Here is a 12,111-nt window from a genome sequence, read left to right on the forward strand (position 1 = left end):
TGCCTTGGTTGTCCCATGGTTGTTTGGGGAGGTTTTTATTTTCTTCTTTTACATTTTCTGTTTTAAGAGTTGTGTCCTTCTAAAAACAAACAAAGAATCAAAAATAAAAATAAAAACAGAAAAGAATCAACATTTTTTTAAAGTTTTGTCAAGACAGAGACATCTAAATTGTTTTGATAGTCAGGGTGCCATAGATGAGAGAATTTTCAAAAGAACCACTATTTGTTCCCAGAGTTCAAGTTTCTTTTTGAGTAGTTTCATGAAAATTATTTTTTAAGTACATGCAGGGTTATGTTCTGAATGTCATACACACATGCAAAAGTCACTTTACAAGGAGAGTTGCTTGGATGCAAGAAGAATCTCACAGAATACAAATGAACTTGGAGGAATTAGTAATACTTTGAAAACAATACGGAAATGACAGTAAGAGTTAAAGACGTAATTGAAATCTGTCTTTGACGGAAATAGTTTCTAAAAGAAATGTAAGCATCTGCTGGCAGCTTTTAAAAATATTAATGATTACTGAAATTGAGAAATGCCAACAGTATGGAGTGAATAAAAACTGCTTCCCTAATGAGGTTTCATAAGATGAGCAATTGTTTTGTACATGTTCTAGACTTTACTTTTATATTTAAGGATTAAAAAATAAAACAGTGCAAAGAGTGTTTAAATATAAAAAAGAAGACTTGTGGCAAATTCAGATTATGATATAATTGACCATTAAAATAGGAATGCCTTCTTTAGCCAGAAAAATGAATAACTTGTGTTCTCTGCGGCATGTTTTTGCAAAGAAAAAGTAGAAAGGATGTTTACTTGAAATGATGTTGATCTTTAGTGTTGAAGTTTACAGAAGAGAAAAATATAGAAATAATGTCTGCATGGACAGCCCCAGGATGCATACAGTGGATGCATTGTGTTCTCTCGGGTTACATAACTGCTTTGAAAGTTTTCTTTTCTGTGTCATCAAGGAAGAATTTTGGGCCCTGCCAGGACACTCTACCATTTGGCCCTGTAGACTCCAAGCATGCCTGGAGACATGTGCCAATTGGTTGTTGGTTTTTGAAGAGCATTCTGATCTCCGTGGAGTTACCCCACTGGACTCGGAAGAGTCTGACCCACATGTCACATTCCAGCTGTTGGCTTGTTTGTTTTTAATCTCAATCTAGTTTAATTGGAATAAGGTGAGTCACCTTGCAGGTATGTCGGCTGACACATGTGTCGTGGAAACTGATTAAAGGGGTTGGACTTAAAATTGAACAGATAAGTATGTAATTTAATGGGCCTCCTAGGAACTGCATTTTGTTTTTGTTCTTGTTTTCTCTACTTACCTTGTAAACAGATTCCTTAAACTTTACACTGTGAATTTGGGGATGCCTGGGTGACTCAGTCAGTTAAGCATCTGACTTCGGCCCAGGTCATGATCTCCCAATTCTCGAGTTCGAGCCTCACGCTGGGCTCTGTGCTGACAGCTCAGAGCTGGAGCCTGCTTCGGATTTTGTTTGTCCCTTTCCCTCTGCCCCTCCCCCGCTTACACTCTCTCTCTTTCAAAAATAAATAAACATTAAAAGAAATTTTTAAAAAAGTAACAGTATACTACGAATCTTAATCTTTGGCACACATAGAGCTTTTCTTCTGTGAAACAGGGTTACTCGGGATGTAGTCAGTATCTGAATTCCCATCTTTATCATCGGAACACTTATAATGTGTCAGGTAGTATTCAACGTGCTTTCATAGATTACCTCACTTAATCATGGAAGCACCCATATGAATTTGTTTCTATGGTTTTATCCTTCTTTATGAAGAGGAAACAAACACAAAAAGGCTAAGTGACTTTCCCAAGAACACCCAGTTAAGATGGGGAAGAGACAAGGTATAGATGTCAACACAATCACAGAACACAACCGACTTGTCTTGCAATGTGAAAATTATTCACTGAATCAACATAAAGGAAATAAACTATTTTCCTAGCTGATTTGGTAATTACTAGTGTCCAAAATAGTTATCAAGCAGTTTGGGTTGAAATAATTTAATGAAATTAAAAAAAAAAATTTTTAGGATTATTTATTTTGAAAGAACAAGAGAGGGGAGAGGTAGAGAAAGAGAAAGAGGGAGAGAATTCTGAGCAGGCTCCACACTGTCAGTGAAGAGTATGACACAGGGCTCAAACCTTCAAATCATGAGATCATGACCTGTGCTGAAACCAAGAGTCAGACACTTAACCGACTGAGCCACCCAGGTGCCTCAAAATAATTTAATGAGTTTTTAATGGTAGAACCCCTCCCCTCAAGATAACAATAAACTCCTAAAACCTGGATGAACAAATAAAAATAGGAGAAAAAATTAGGTATTTTAGTCATTTGTGATTATGGTCTCAATTTCAAATTTCAGAAAGCCATAACTAATAATAAGTTGTACAACATTCACAGTTCTTAGAGTAGACCAGGATGGCTAGACAAAAGTTGATTAAAAATAACAACAGAACACATCAATTCTCACTCAAAGTAAATATGCTTTCTTAAGATATCTCTATATATTTTAAATTATTTCTAATTAGAGAGATGTTACCTAATGTATTTTAAAGAGGCTGGTCATAACCAAAATACTTCTGAGGTCATCGTATTAAATTTCAATATTTTTTTTTATATGCACAGACTTCTAGGATATCTTTTCCATTTACTTTAGATCATCTAGTACCCAGACCATGCTATGATACAGAAGTGATCTGAGCATAAGAGAAAAGATCCTTCCTTCCTCAGAGTTCCTCCTGGAGGGCCTAGGAAATAATCCCCAGGTGGGGAAACCCAAGGACTGACAGCAATATGGTGCTTGAAGGTCAAAAATAAATCTCCTTAAGGGAGAACTGGAAAAAATCAGAGAGGGAGAAGGGAAAGGGCCGGGGAGAGGAAAAAGGAGGAACTGAGGTTTGAGTCAGCAAAGGAGTATGGGAAGAAAGCAGAGGAGCAGGAGGGAAAAAGGAGTAATGGAAGAAAATGGAGGCCAAAGGAAGAGAAAGGAGAGGAGGACAGAGAGGTAAGCACAGTTTCATTTTCTTTCCCCATCAATGAGCTAGCTTAAAACCCAAAATCAGACACTGTGAAACTAAAAATGTCAGGAAATAGGGAAATACTTGTAAATCATTTAAAAATAATAACAGCTTCCTGCCATGATAGTAGAGGCTATAGGTCCCAACTCCCCTAACCGATTTCAAATGTCTCTTTCGAGAAGGTGAGTAAACGTATCTATCTTCCCCATGAAAAAAAATTCCATTCCTAATGGAACTGAATGGGGTTGAAGGCATTTATTATATATTCCACTTTCTTTGTATCTTCTCCAGCCCAAACTCGTCATAAACAAGCTTAGAGATTGTTAGACTCTGCCTCGTCACACATATAACCAACTTCTACAAAATGTGAGTGAAAGCTAGTATATTGTTAGCGGCCTCTTGTGAACATAAACGATTCACCACACAAAGGCAAGCAAAAATGGCTTCTCATGAGTTTACAGAACACTGGAATCTTATTTCTGAAATAGTAATAGCACATCTGAAATAGTGATAACATTTGGATGTTCTGTAAATGCCAAATAAAGCCATGGTGGTGACTACATAAGTGTGATCTGCATATGTGTGTATATGTACGTATCCCACTTAAAAAGGAAGATCAGAAAAGCTAAAAATATCCTGATGACAGCTGAGGAGCTGGTTGTTGCCTTCCCCTGTAACAATGGAAATGCCAAGAGGAGAGGAATTACTCAGCTTTGGAGGGGTGATGTGGCTTAATAAAATCAGTTTAGAAGAGGAAACTTAAGCCTATCTGGGGATCTCCCTCCCAATGAAAACTATTAGATAGTGGAACTACCTCTCAAGAAAAATGCTAGAAATCCATTTAAAACTCAGCTGGCCACTACAAGGCATTGTGTTGTCCCAGACTTCATGCCCTTTGATGTCCAAACACTTTTATTTGATAAAATGTGTTCAAATCCCTCTACAAGGACTATGTATAAAGAGAGATCATATATTCATATACATATATTGTGTAAATATAAGAATGCACACATCATTTATAGATGCACATATGTACATATAGTCTGTGCATATATATTGTTATATATGTGAATATATATATACATATATATACATGTATATACAATATATACATCTGTGTATGTGTGTGTAAATACATACATACACACACACACACACACAGGCTTACATACATACACATATATTGTCTCTCTCTAGTCCGTGTGTGTGTTTGTATACCTCACACACACAGATTACATGCAGACTATGTTTTTGTATGTATATAACACATATATATATGTGTGTGTGTGTGTGACTATATATATGTGTGTGTGTGTGTGTATACATATATATGCGTGTGTGTATATATATATATATGTAAGAGAGAACTTTGAGATTCAAGGCTTTTTTGTGTATATATGTTTTTAAACTTGCAGATCCCAAATGAAAACACTAAAAGCTGTGATCGGTGGATATTTAAGAAATATGCTAAGATGCATATTTTCCTTATTACTCTGATTATAATTTTCCTCATTACTCTAATTATACCCTGAAAGTCAGAATTGACCAGGTTTGCATTTCTTTTCAGTTAGTGCTTGCAGCTTCTGAGAACAAGCCCAAAGATTAATCTAAAATTCCAATAAAAGCAACAGAAAAAAGTACAGATGACAAAATGAAAATGCTCAGACTCAGAGTGAGAACTTCAGGTTCAATGACCTAACTTTTCCTTGAGAAGGGAACAATTGCTTTGAGAAAACCTCTGCCCCCACCGAATGACGCAGCTACTTCCTCCTAAACATAGATCACGTTATCAGCGTTGCCAAATATATCAACAACCGCCTGGCCGTTGAATACCATGTTTATCGAATGGACCATAACAGACAGCAAGAACACGCACAGTTGAAGGCGGTGATCTCTACAAGTATTTTCCAAACCAGCAAAATTCTTTATTTTTCATTTTTCTTTTCTCAATTAAGGGAAAGAGGGTTACAAAGCAAAACAGATACAAGAGAAGCACAGTTTAGATACCTCCTCTGAAACCCTTTCTCTGGGCCAACATGTAAAGTAATTATGGAGAGTTAGATTTTTATGTCTTCGCATAGCAACATGGACAGGGGGGACAGAGGGCCATGGAGTGGAGTTTATATTGGCCAGCCAACCAAATCCACTTTGAACTGCATAGAGAAAATTCCTAAGGACCCAGAGATAAATTCTCAACTTTTCCCCTCTACATAATGAAAGAATTCAAAGCTGAGTGTTTGGATGGGGTCAAGAGGGGTTTTATGTAACTATTTGTGAGACAAAAATGAATACAAGTTTGCAAATTGTTTCACATTGTTTAATTTTAAAAATAAGACAAATTTGTTGCAAAGTATTCAGGAAACAGGTAATTCAAAAGGAGAAAATCACATGTAATCCTACAATGCAGAGTAAGCAAACACTTTAAAGATTTTGATTCATGTTTTTTTCCAATCTATATCCCAAAAACAGATATTTCAAAAACAAAAAGAGAATCATTTTGCACATGTAACTTTGTGCCCTGCTTTTCTCATGACACTATATTGTGACCATATATTTCAGGTAGTATTTATGTACAACACCTTTCAACTGCTATTTGACACTCATACAGCCTTGTCCCTCATTCACAGACTTAATTCTCTATTGCTGTTGTCAGTGGTTTGCTGTCATTAACCGTCTGTGTTGTGAATCCTTACCTTTTCCGCTTACGTACATCCATAAATATTTCTCTAGAATAATTTATTTGAAATCTGTCAAAAGGTAAAATCTCCAAGACTTTGTCATATAAACAGTTAAAATATACTTTAGAAAGTTTGCAATAACGTTTTCCTTTCTACCAGCGGGTTTGTTTATTGTGGTTTTCGACAGAGTACTTCTTTGTGTGTTTGTTTGGTTGGTTTTTTACCTACTCGAACCCATCAATATTCTTTTAGGGTTGCTTTCATGAGTTCATGTTTAGAAAAGCTTTTCCTATCCAAGAATACTAAAGTACTATATACAGAAATAAATCACCAAAGTAAATTGGAATTTTTAAGGTGAACTTTTATTTTCTTCAAGTCTCTATACCTTTTAAAACATTGAACTGATACTAGAATTTATGTTGATTGTATGAGATAAAAGTCAACCAATATTCTGAATACATTTATTAAATAAGCCATCCTGCCCTCACTGACTAGATGTGCTACCTCATAGAATTATTATATGCACATTATTTTTTAGTTAATTCAATCTGTAAAGTTATTACAACCTCATTCTCACTTCTCTGGAAAGACCCAGGAGTAGCGATTATTTCATCTGTGTAGAAGTAGCTAAAGTCGAGCAGATTTTCATCTTCTACGTTTGTTTTCACGGTTAAAAAAAATAAAATAAAAAATCAGGGGTGCCTGGGTGTCTCCGTTGGTTAAGTGTCCAGCTGTTGACTTCGGCTCAGGTCATGATCTCATGGTTCGTGTGTCTGAGCCCCATATCGGGCTCTGTGCTGACAGTGGGAAGCCTGCTTGGGATTCTCTCTCTCTCCCTCTCTCTCTCTCTGCCCCTCCCCTGCTTATGCACTCTGTCTCTCTCTCTCTCTCTCTCTCTCTCTCTCTCTCTCTCTCTCAATAAAGAAACTTAAAAACAAATCAAAGGTTAATCTCCCCTCAAAATCTTAATCCTATTCATGATTGAGATGAACATAGAAATCAGTAGATGAAATCAAGAGAGGGTTATGCAGCCCAACTAGAGAGCCAAACTGCACGAGGAAAATACATGCTTAATCAAAGGACCGGGAAAATCTCAGTGCTTCTTCCTGCTTCCCTGTCCTTTTGTGATATTGCATTTAATGCAGGTGTTCTCAAAGTGAAGTTCCCAGACCAGCAGCATTGCCAGGGAACTTGTTAGACCTCCTGAATCAGCAATTCTGGGTGTTGGGCCCAGCAAGCCATGTTTTACCCAGCCCCGCAGGTGACACCGAGGGACACATAAGTTTGAACTACTGATTTAAAAGGACTTTGTCAGGAAAGAATCTGAACATAACCCACATAAAATACGATATCTATATGAGATCCCAGCCTTCACCTGGATATGCAATGCAGACCTTTCTTCATTTGCCCTTCCCCATTTATTATGTAGCCATTTATTAAACATGTTTTATGGGCCCAGACTAGGACTGGGTGCTGAGTATGAGCGCTAAATAAGACAAACCCTTTGCCTTCAGAAAATTTACTGTAAATTTTATAGTAAATACACACCCACACACACACACACACACACACACACATATATAATGCCCACAACTATTTACTATAAAATAATACTATATATATTTTGTTCTGTCTGAAAAAAATACCTTATATAGATAAGGAAAAATCCCTTATAGATAAGGAAAGAAAACTCATCTATTAATTTCTCATTTGTCATTTTTTATCTACATGACTACTTAAAATAAATATAAGTATTCTGCTTCTTCAAATAGAAGCTTTTCTGTTGAATAAACAATGCTATGATCATTTGCAAGATGAGATCCTATAAAAATAATATTAAAAGTATTTTTAATTAGAAATGAAAAGGAACCACACATGGAACCATGCTAAAATAGTTACGAAAAAGCCCAGGTAAGCAAGGGCTATTATAAAGAGTAGATAACTAAAAAAAGCAGAGGCTAACACGTAAGTCTGAAAGGATAGTACTGTACTCCCTCCCCACCCCGCATCCATGGGGGATAACCTTTCAAAGACCCCCAGTGCATGCCTGAAATTGAAGATGATACTGAACCCCATACATACTATGCTTTTCCTATACATGCATACCGATGATAAAGTTTCATTTACAAATTAGGCACACTAAGAGATTAATAATGACCAGTAATGAAATAGAACAATTATAACAATAGGGGTACCTGGGTGGCTCAGTCGGTTAAGCTTTTTGACTCTTGGTTTCCACTCAGGTCATGATCTCACGGTTTGTGAGTTTGAGCACCACATCAGTCAGCACAGAGCCTGCTTGGGATTCTCTCTCTCTCCCTCTCTCTGCCTCTCTCTCTCATAATAAATAAACAAACTTAAAAAAAGAACAATTATAACAATATACTGTAATGAGTTCTGTGGACGTGGTCTCTCTCTGTCTCACATATCTTATTGTACCCTTCTTCATGTGCTTATGTGAGATGACAAAATGCCTACATGATGAGATGACGCGAGGTGAGTGACACAGGCATTGTGACAGAGTGTTAGGCTTCTAATGACCTTCTTAATGATACATCAGAAAGAGGATCATCTGCTTCCAGAGCATGGTCAACCAGAGGAATAAAACTGTAAACAGTGGAACTATGGATAAGCAGGGGACTAACTGTCATTGCAATGAATATTAACCAAGGTATAATTGAAAGGTTTACCTCTTGGAAGCGAGAAAGCCAGATGCGATGTAAGAGATAGTAAAACAGTAACAAGGTAGAAGACCTGAGGAGTGAATATAAATAATAAAAGCAGAAAGCAGGATGACCTTGAGTATTTTTAAAGCCAAGAAAAAGAAAGAGGTAACCACAATTATTATTGTTTAATTTTCTTATTAGTTTTCTTTATTTTTGAGAGGCAGAGAGAGACAGAGCACGTGTGGGGGAGGGACAGAGAGAGAGGGAGACACAGAATCCGAAGCAGGCTCCGAGCTCTGAGCTGTTAGCACAGAGCCCGACGTGGGGCCCGAACTCGCAAACCGTGAGATCATGACCTGAGCCGAAGTCGGGCGCTCAACCGACTGAGCCACCCAGGGGCCCCCATAATTATTTTTTTAAAGGAGGACTAACAGGTTGATTATGTTAAACCATGAGTTTCTCTTCTCTAAGTCTGTGACTCCTTCCACAGTGAGTGAAGCAATCACCTTTCCTCTGATACCAAATCTCCACCTTCCCTTCAGGCTCCACTCAGGACACACTTTCCCTGACACGCTTCTTCCTCACCTTGACTCCACAGTCAAGGTCTCTTATTCCAACAACTCTTTTAATAAAGACAGGAGACCCAGTGCTATTTTAATATTCCAGTACAGATTTGTGAGTGGCATAGTGATGTAACTCGCCTTGTGTCATGGCAGAATGACACAAAAGGGGGATGTTCTCCAGAATGTTCTGGTAGCAACTTCCCACAGGGTATTTCCATTATCTGGGGGGAAAAAATTCTCCCCATCAAATCTCATCATCTTTCTTTATCGGTCAATATGCTTTCTCTTCCTCACTTATGCAACTCCCACATATTCTTCAGTTAAAACTTGGAGTGTCAGTTCAGCCACAAAGTCAATTCTGGACAGTTCGAATTCTTCTATTAGAAGTTATCACTTCTCCAACCTCCCTCATCACATCGTGTGTTACAATTATAATTTTATATATATTTATGTAATTAAAGTCTAGTTACTCCTCTTGACCCTTCTCTCCCTATGTTTGTCCACTTTTGAAACATCAGCCCCCTTTCTAGCATGTGGTAGGTGTTAACAAAATAATTAAATATTTGTTGAATGAATAAATGACTGTTTGAGACCTTGAACAAGAGAAGTAACCCTCTTTCCCCTTAAGATCTTACTTATTATTCTCTCAGTCTAGAATAACTTTTTTCTGAAATCCGTGTCTTAGTTTTACAATTTTATTAGCAGCATTTGTCTAATTATCAATGGGGGTATTTCACCTGTTATTATAATACAGTAAGATCCTTCTGCCCCACCCCCTGTATGTTCTTATTTACTTCTTGTTCTCCCCACCCTTCTAAAAGAATAAATCTTTATGAAGACAAGGACTTCCTTTTTTAATCCTGAAAGAGGTTTTTATTAAACAGCAAAGCAAAATTGTAACACAATTTTAAATGTTTGCATATTAGGCCACAAAAGGGATGCAAAATGTTTGCAATGTGGCTATTTTCTATATTTATGTAGCTGAAGTCATTCATCAAATCTTGCATCAATACAAACATAAGATTATTCCATAATTAAAAGTAGCCCACATCTAACAACCATAAGTTGTACTCATGGATCCCTTTTTCTATTTAACATTTTCACATTATTTTGTGATACTAATGCCCTTACCTAATGGGATCTACAAGCTAAAGTTTAAAAAATTGTCAAAGAATGACTACAAGTCTGCAAGGTAGTAGGGTTCACAGAAAATTTGGGGAGAAGTAATGAGATAAAATAACAAGAAAGTATCAATTAGTACATGTGTAAAACTCTCCCATTTTATTCATGATTTTGACACTAATATACTCTTAAGGGATTTTGCAAAAGTTGAGCTGCCAGGTACTACAAATAAACCTTGAGACCAAACTCTTGTGACCATTCTCTTCTAGATGTGGTTTATATAAGGTTAGTCAAACTTAATCCACTTTCATATATGTTCCCCAAAGATCTCCTCTGTGCCAGAGATAACACAGATTTGGAGTAAAAACATTTGGAGTTGGTTACTACTGTTTACCAAGCACTTTTTCCAACCTATTTCTATTTTTCCTCAAAATTTTACATTTCAAACATACGCACGACCAGCACTCATTTTCTCAGATACCAAGGGGATTATTTTAGGCGAAGGAAGTTTTTAACAACAAATCTTCCCAAATTTACAACTCAGTTTGAAGAAAAATCTTCATTTTGACACCCTCTGTTTTTAATTGATTAAAGAGAAACCAACAATCCTCTTTTATTACTCCATGTAACGAGCTCTAACTGAGCAAGTACCTTATTTTGGTTATGTTTCAACAATTAGAGGTTAGGCTGCTCTCATAGATGATTAACTACTGAAATTTTATAAATGTGAAACCAATTTTTTTTTCCTTAGGAGAAGGGAAATGGGGAGGAGAGAAACAGATGGGGACACCTGGATGGTTCAGTCCATTGAGTGTCCAACTCTTGATTTCAACTCAGGTCATGATTTCACTGCTTGTGCGATCAAGCCTCGCGTCAGGCTCCAGCTAACAGCATAGAGCCTGCTTGGGATTCTGTCTCTCCCTCTTTCTGTCCCTTCTCCACTTGGGCACACGTGCATGTTCTCTCTCTCAATAAATAAATACACTTAAAAAAAAGAAGCAAATAGAAAAGAGGCACAAGATGGTGGAAAGGGTAGACAAAGCTGTGCATTCGGTACATGATTTTGGTCACCTTCTCACAACATAATGGTTATTTCCTTGTATCTCTTACTATGCCTATAATAAAAGACAGTGTTAAATCTATAAATCAAAGCAAATTTGAAATACATTTGTTTTCATGTTTCATAAATAATACACATTACTAATTATAAAGTTCCTACAATACATTTGCACATTTTCATAGACTCATAATACACACTCATGCAAGTCTTCTATTATGCTCCTAGTTTTGCCCAGATCTGACATTAACTTCATACCCATTCAACGAAGCCACACAAAAAGGTACTATAACATTTGGAATTGATCCAAATGTTAAACAATAAAAGGATTGGCAGCAATCTCATAAAACAGAAAGGAGACGAGTCCCTTACTTTTCTTTTTCTTTTTGTGTCAGCACTTTGAAAAACACTGGAAGATGACATGAGATTTTCTATATAGTGTCCAAGAATTTGGTTTTATGATTTTAGCTTCAGATTTTCTTCCTCAACTGCATATACTCTTCAGATTTTCTTCCTTAACTGCATACACCCTTTAGGCGTGTGTTGGAGTTCCAACACTTGATTGAGAAGGTGTGTGTGTGTGTTTTCCCCCTCCAGTTCCACCTGCTTTTTAGCACCAACTCCAGCCATGTCAGCATTCATCATCTTGGGTTACAAATTTGGGGGACTTGGCTACAAAATTCTTGATGAATGGTTTGCCTTTGGAGACACCAGGAGGTGGAGGGTTTGGGAGGATACCTCAGGCCCTGACACTTGGACCAACTTGAAAATAAGAATTTTGACTGGTTCCCTGCTATGGTTCCAGTCCCTGGTGCTGTGTTGGAGTAAGTAGGGGGAAGAAAAAGAAGAAACGTTCATCTCTCTTGGGTTGGAATAACTGAAGCAGACCAGCACAGAACAGAGGCACACTAGACTTTTCCAAACTGTCAGTAGCCAAAAGATAAGTATACCATCCATTTTAGGTTGGTTACAGTAGGAACGA

The 12,111-nt window shown here is 37.1% G+C and overlaps 1 long non-coding RNA gene and 1 pseudogene across 1 annotated transcript in view; both read right to left on the reverse strand.

Moving 5' to 3' along the window:
• The window catches only part of LOC113598464 (uncharacterized), a 42,052-nt gene extending 33,764 nt beyond the window's left edge, over positions 1-8,288 (reverse strand). The window contains exon 1 of the long non-coding RNA XR_008298306.1: positions 7,917-8,288. This is a non-coding gene — a long non-coding RNA (uncharacterized LOC113598464). The remainder of the gene's footprint in view (positions 1-7,916) is intronic.
• Positions 8,289-10,077: 1,789 nt separating this feature from the next.
• LOC128315765 (short coiled-coil protein B-like) lies at positions 10,078-11,816 on the reverse strand (annotated as a pseudogene).
• Between the last annotated feature and the right edge of the window lie 295 nt (positions 11,817-12,111).

This window comes from Acinonyx jubatus, chromosome B2 (assembly GCF_027475565.1).
Source record: "Acinonyx jubatus isolate Ajub_Pintada_27869175 chromosome B2, VMU_Ajub_asm_v1.0, whole genome shotgun sequence".
NCBI lineage: Eukaryota > Metazoa > Chordata > Mammalia > Carnivora > Felidae > Acinonyx > Acinonyx jubatus.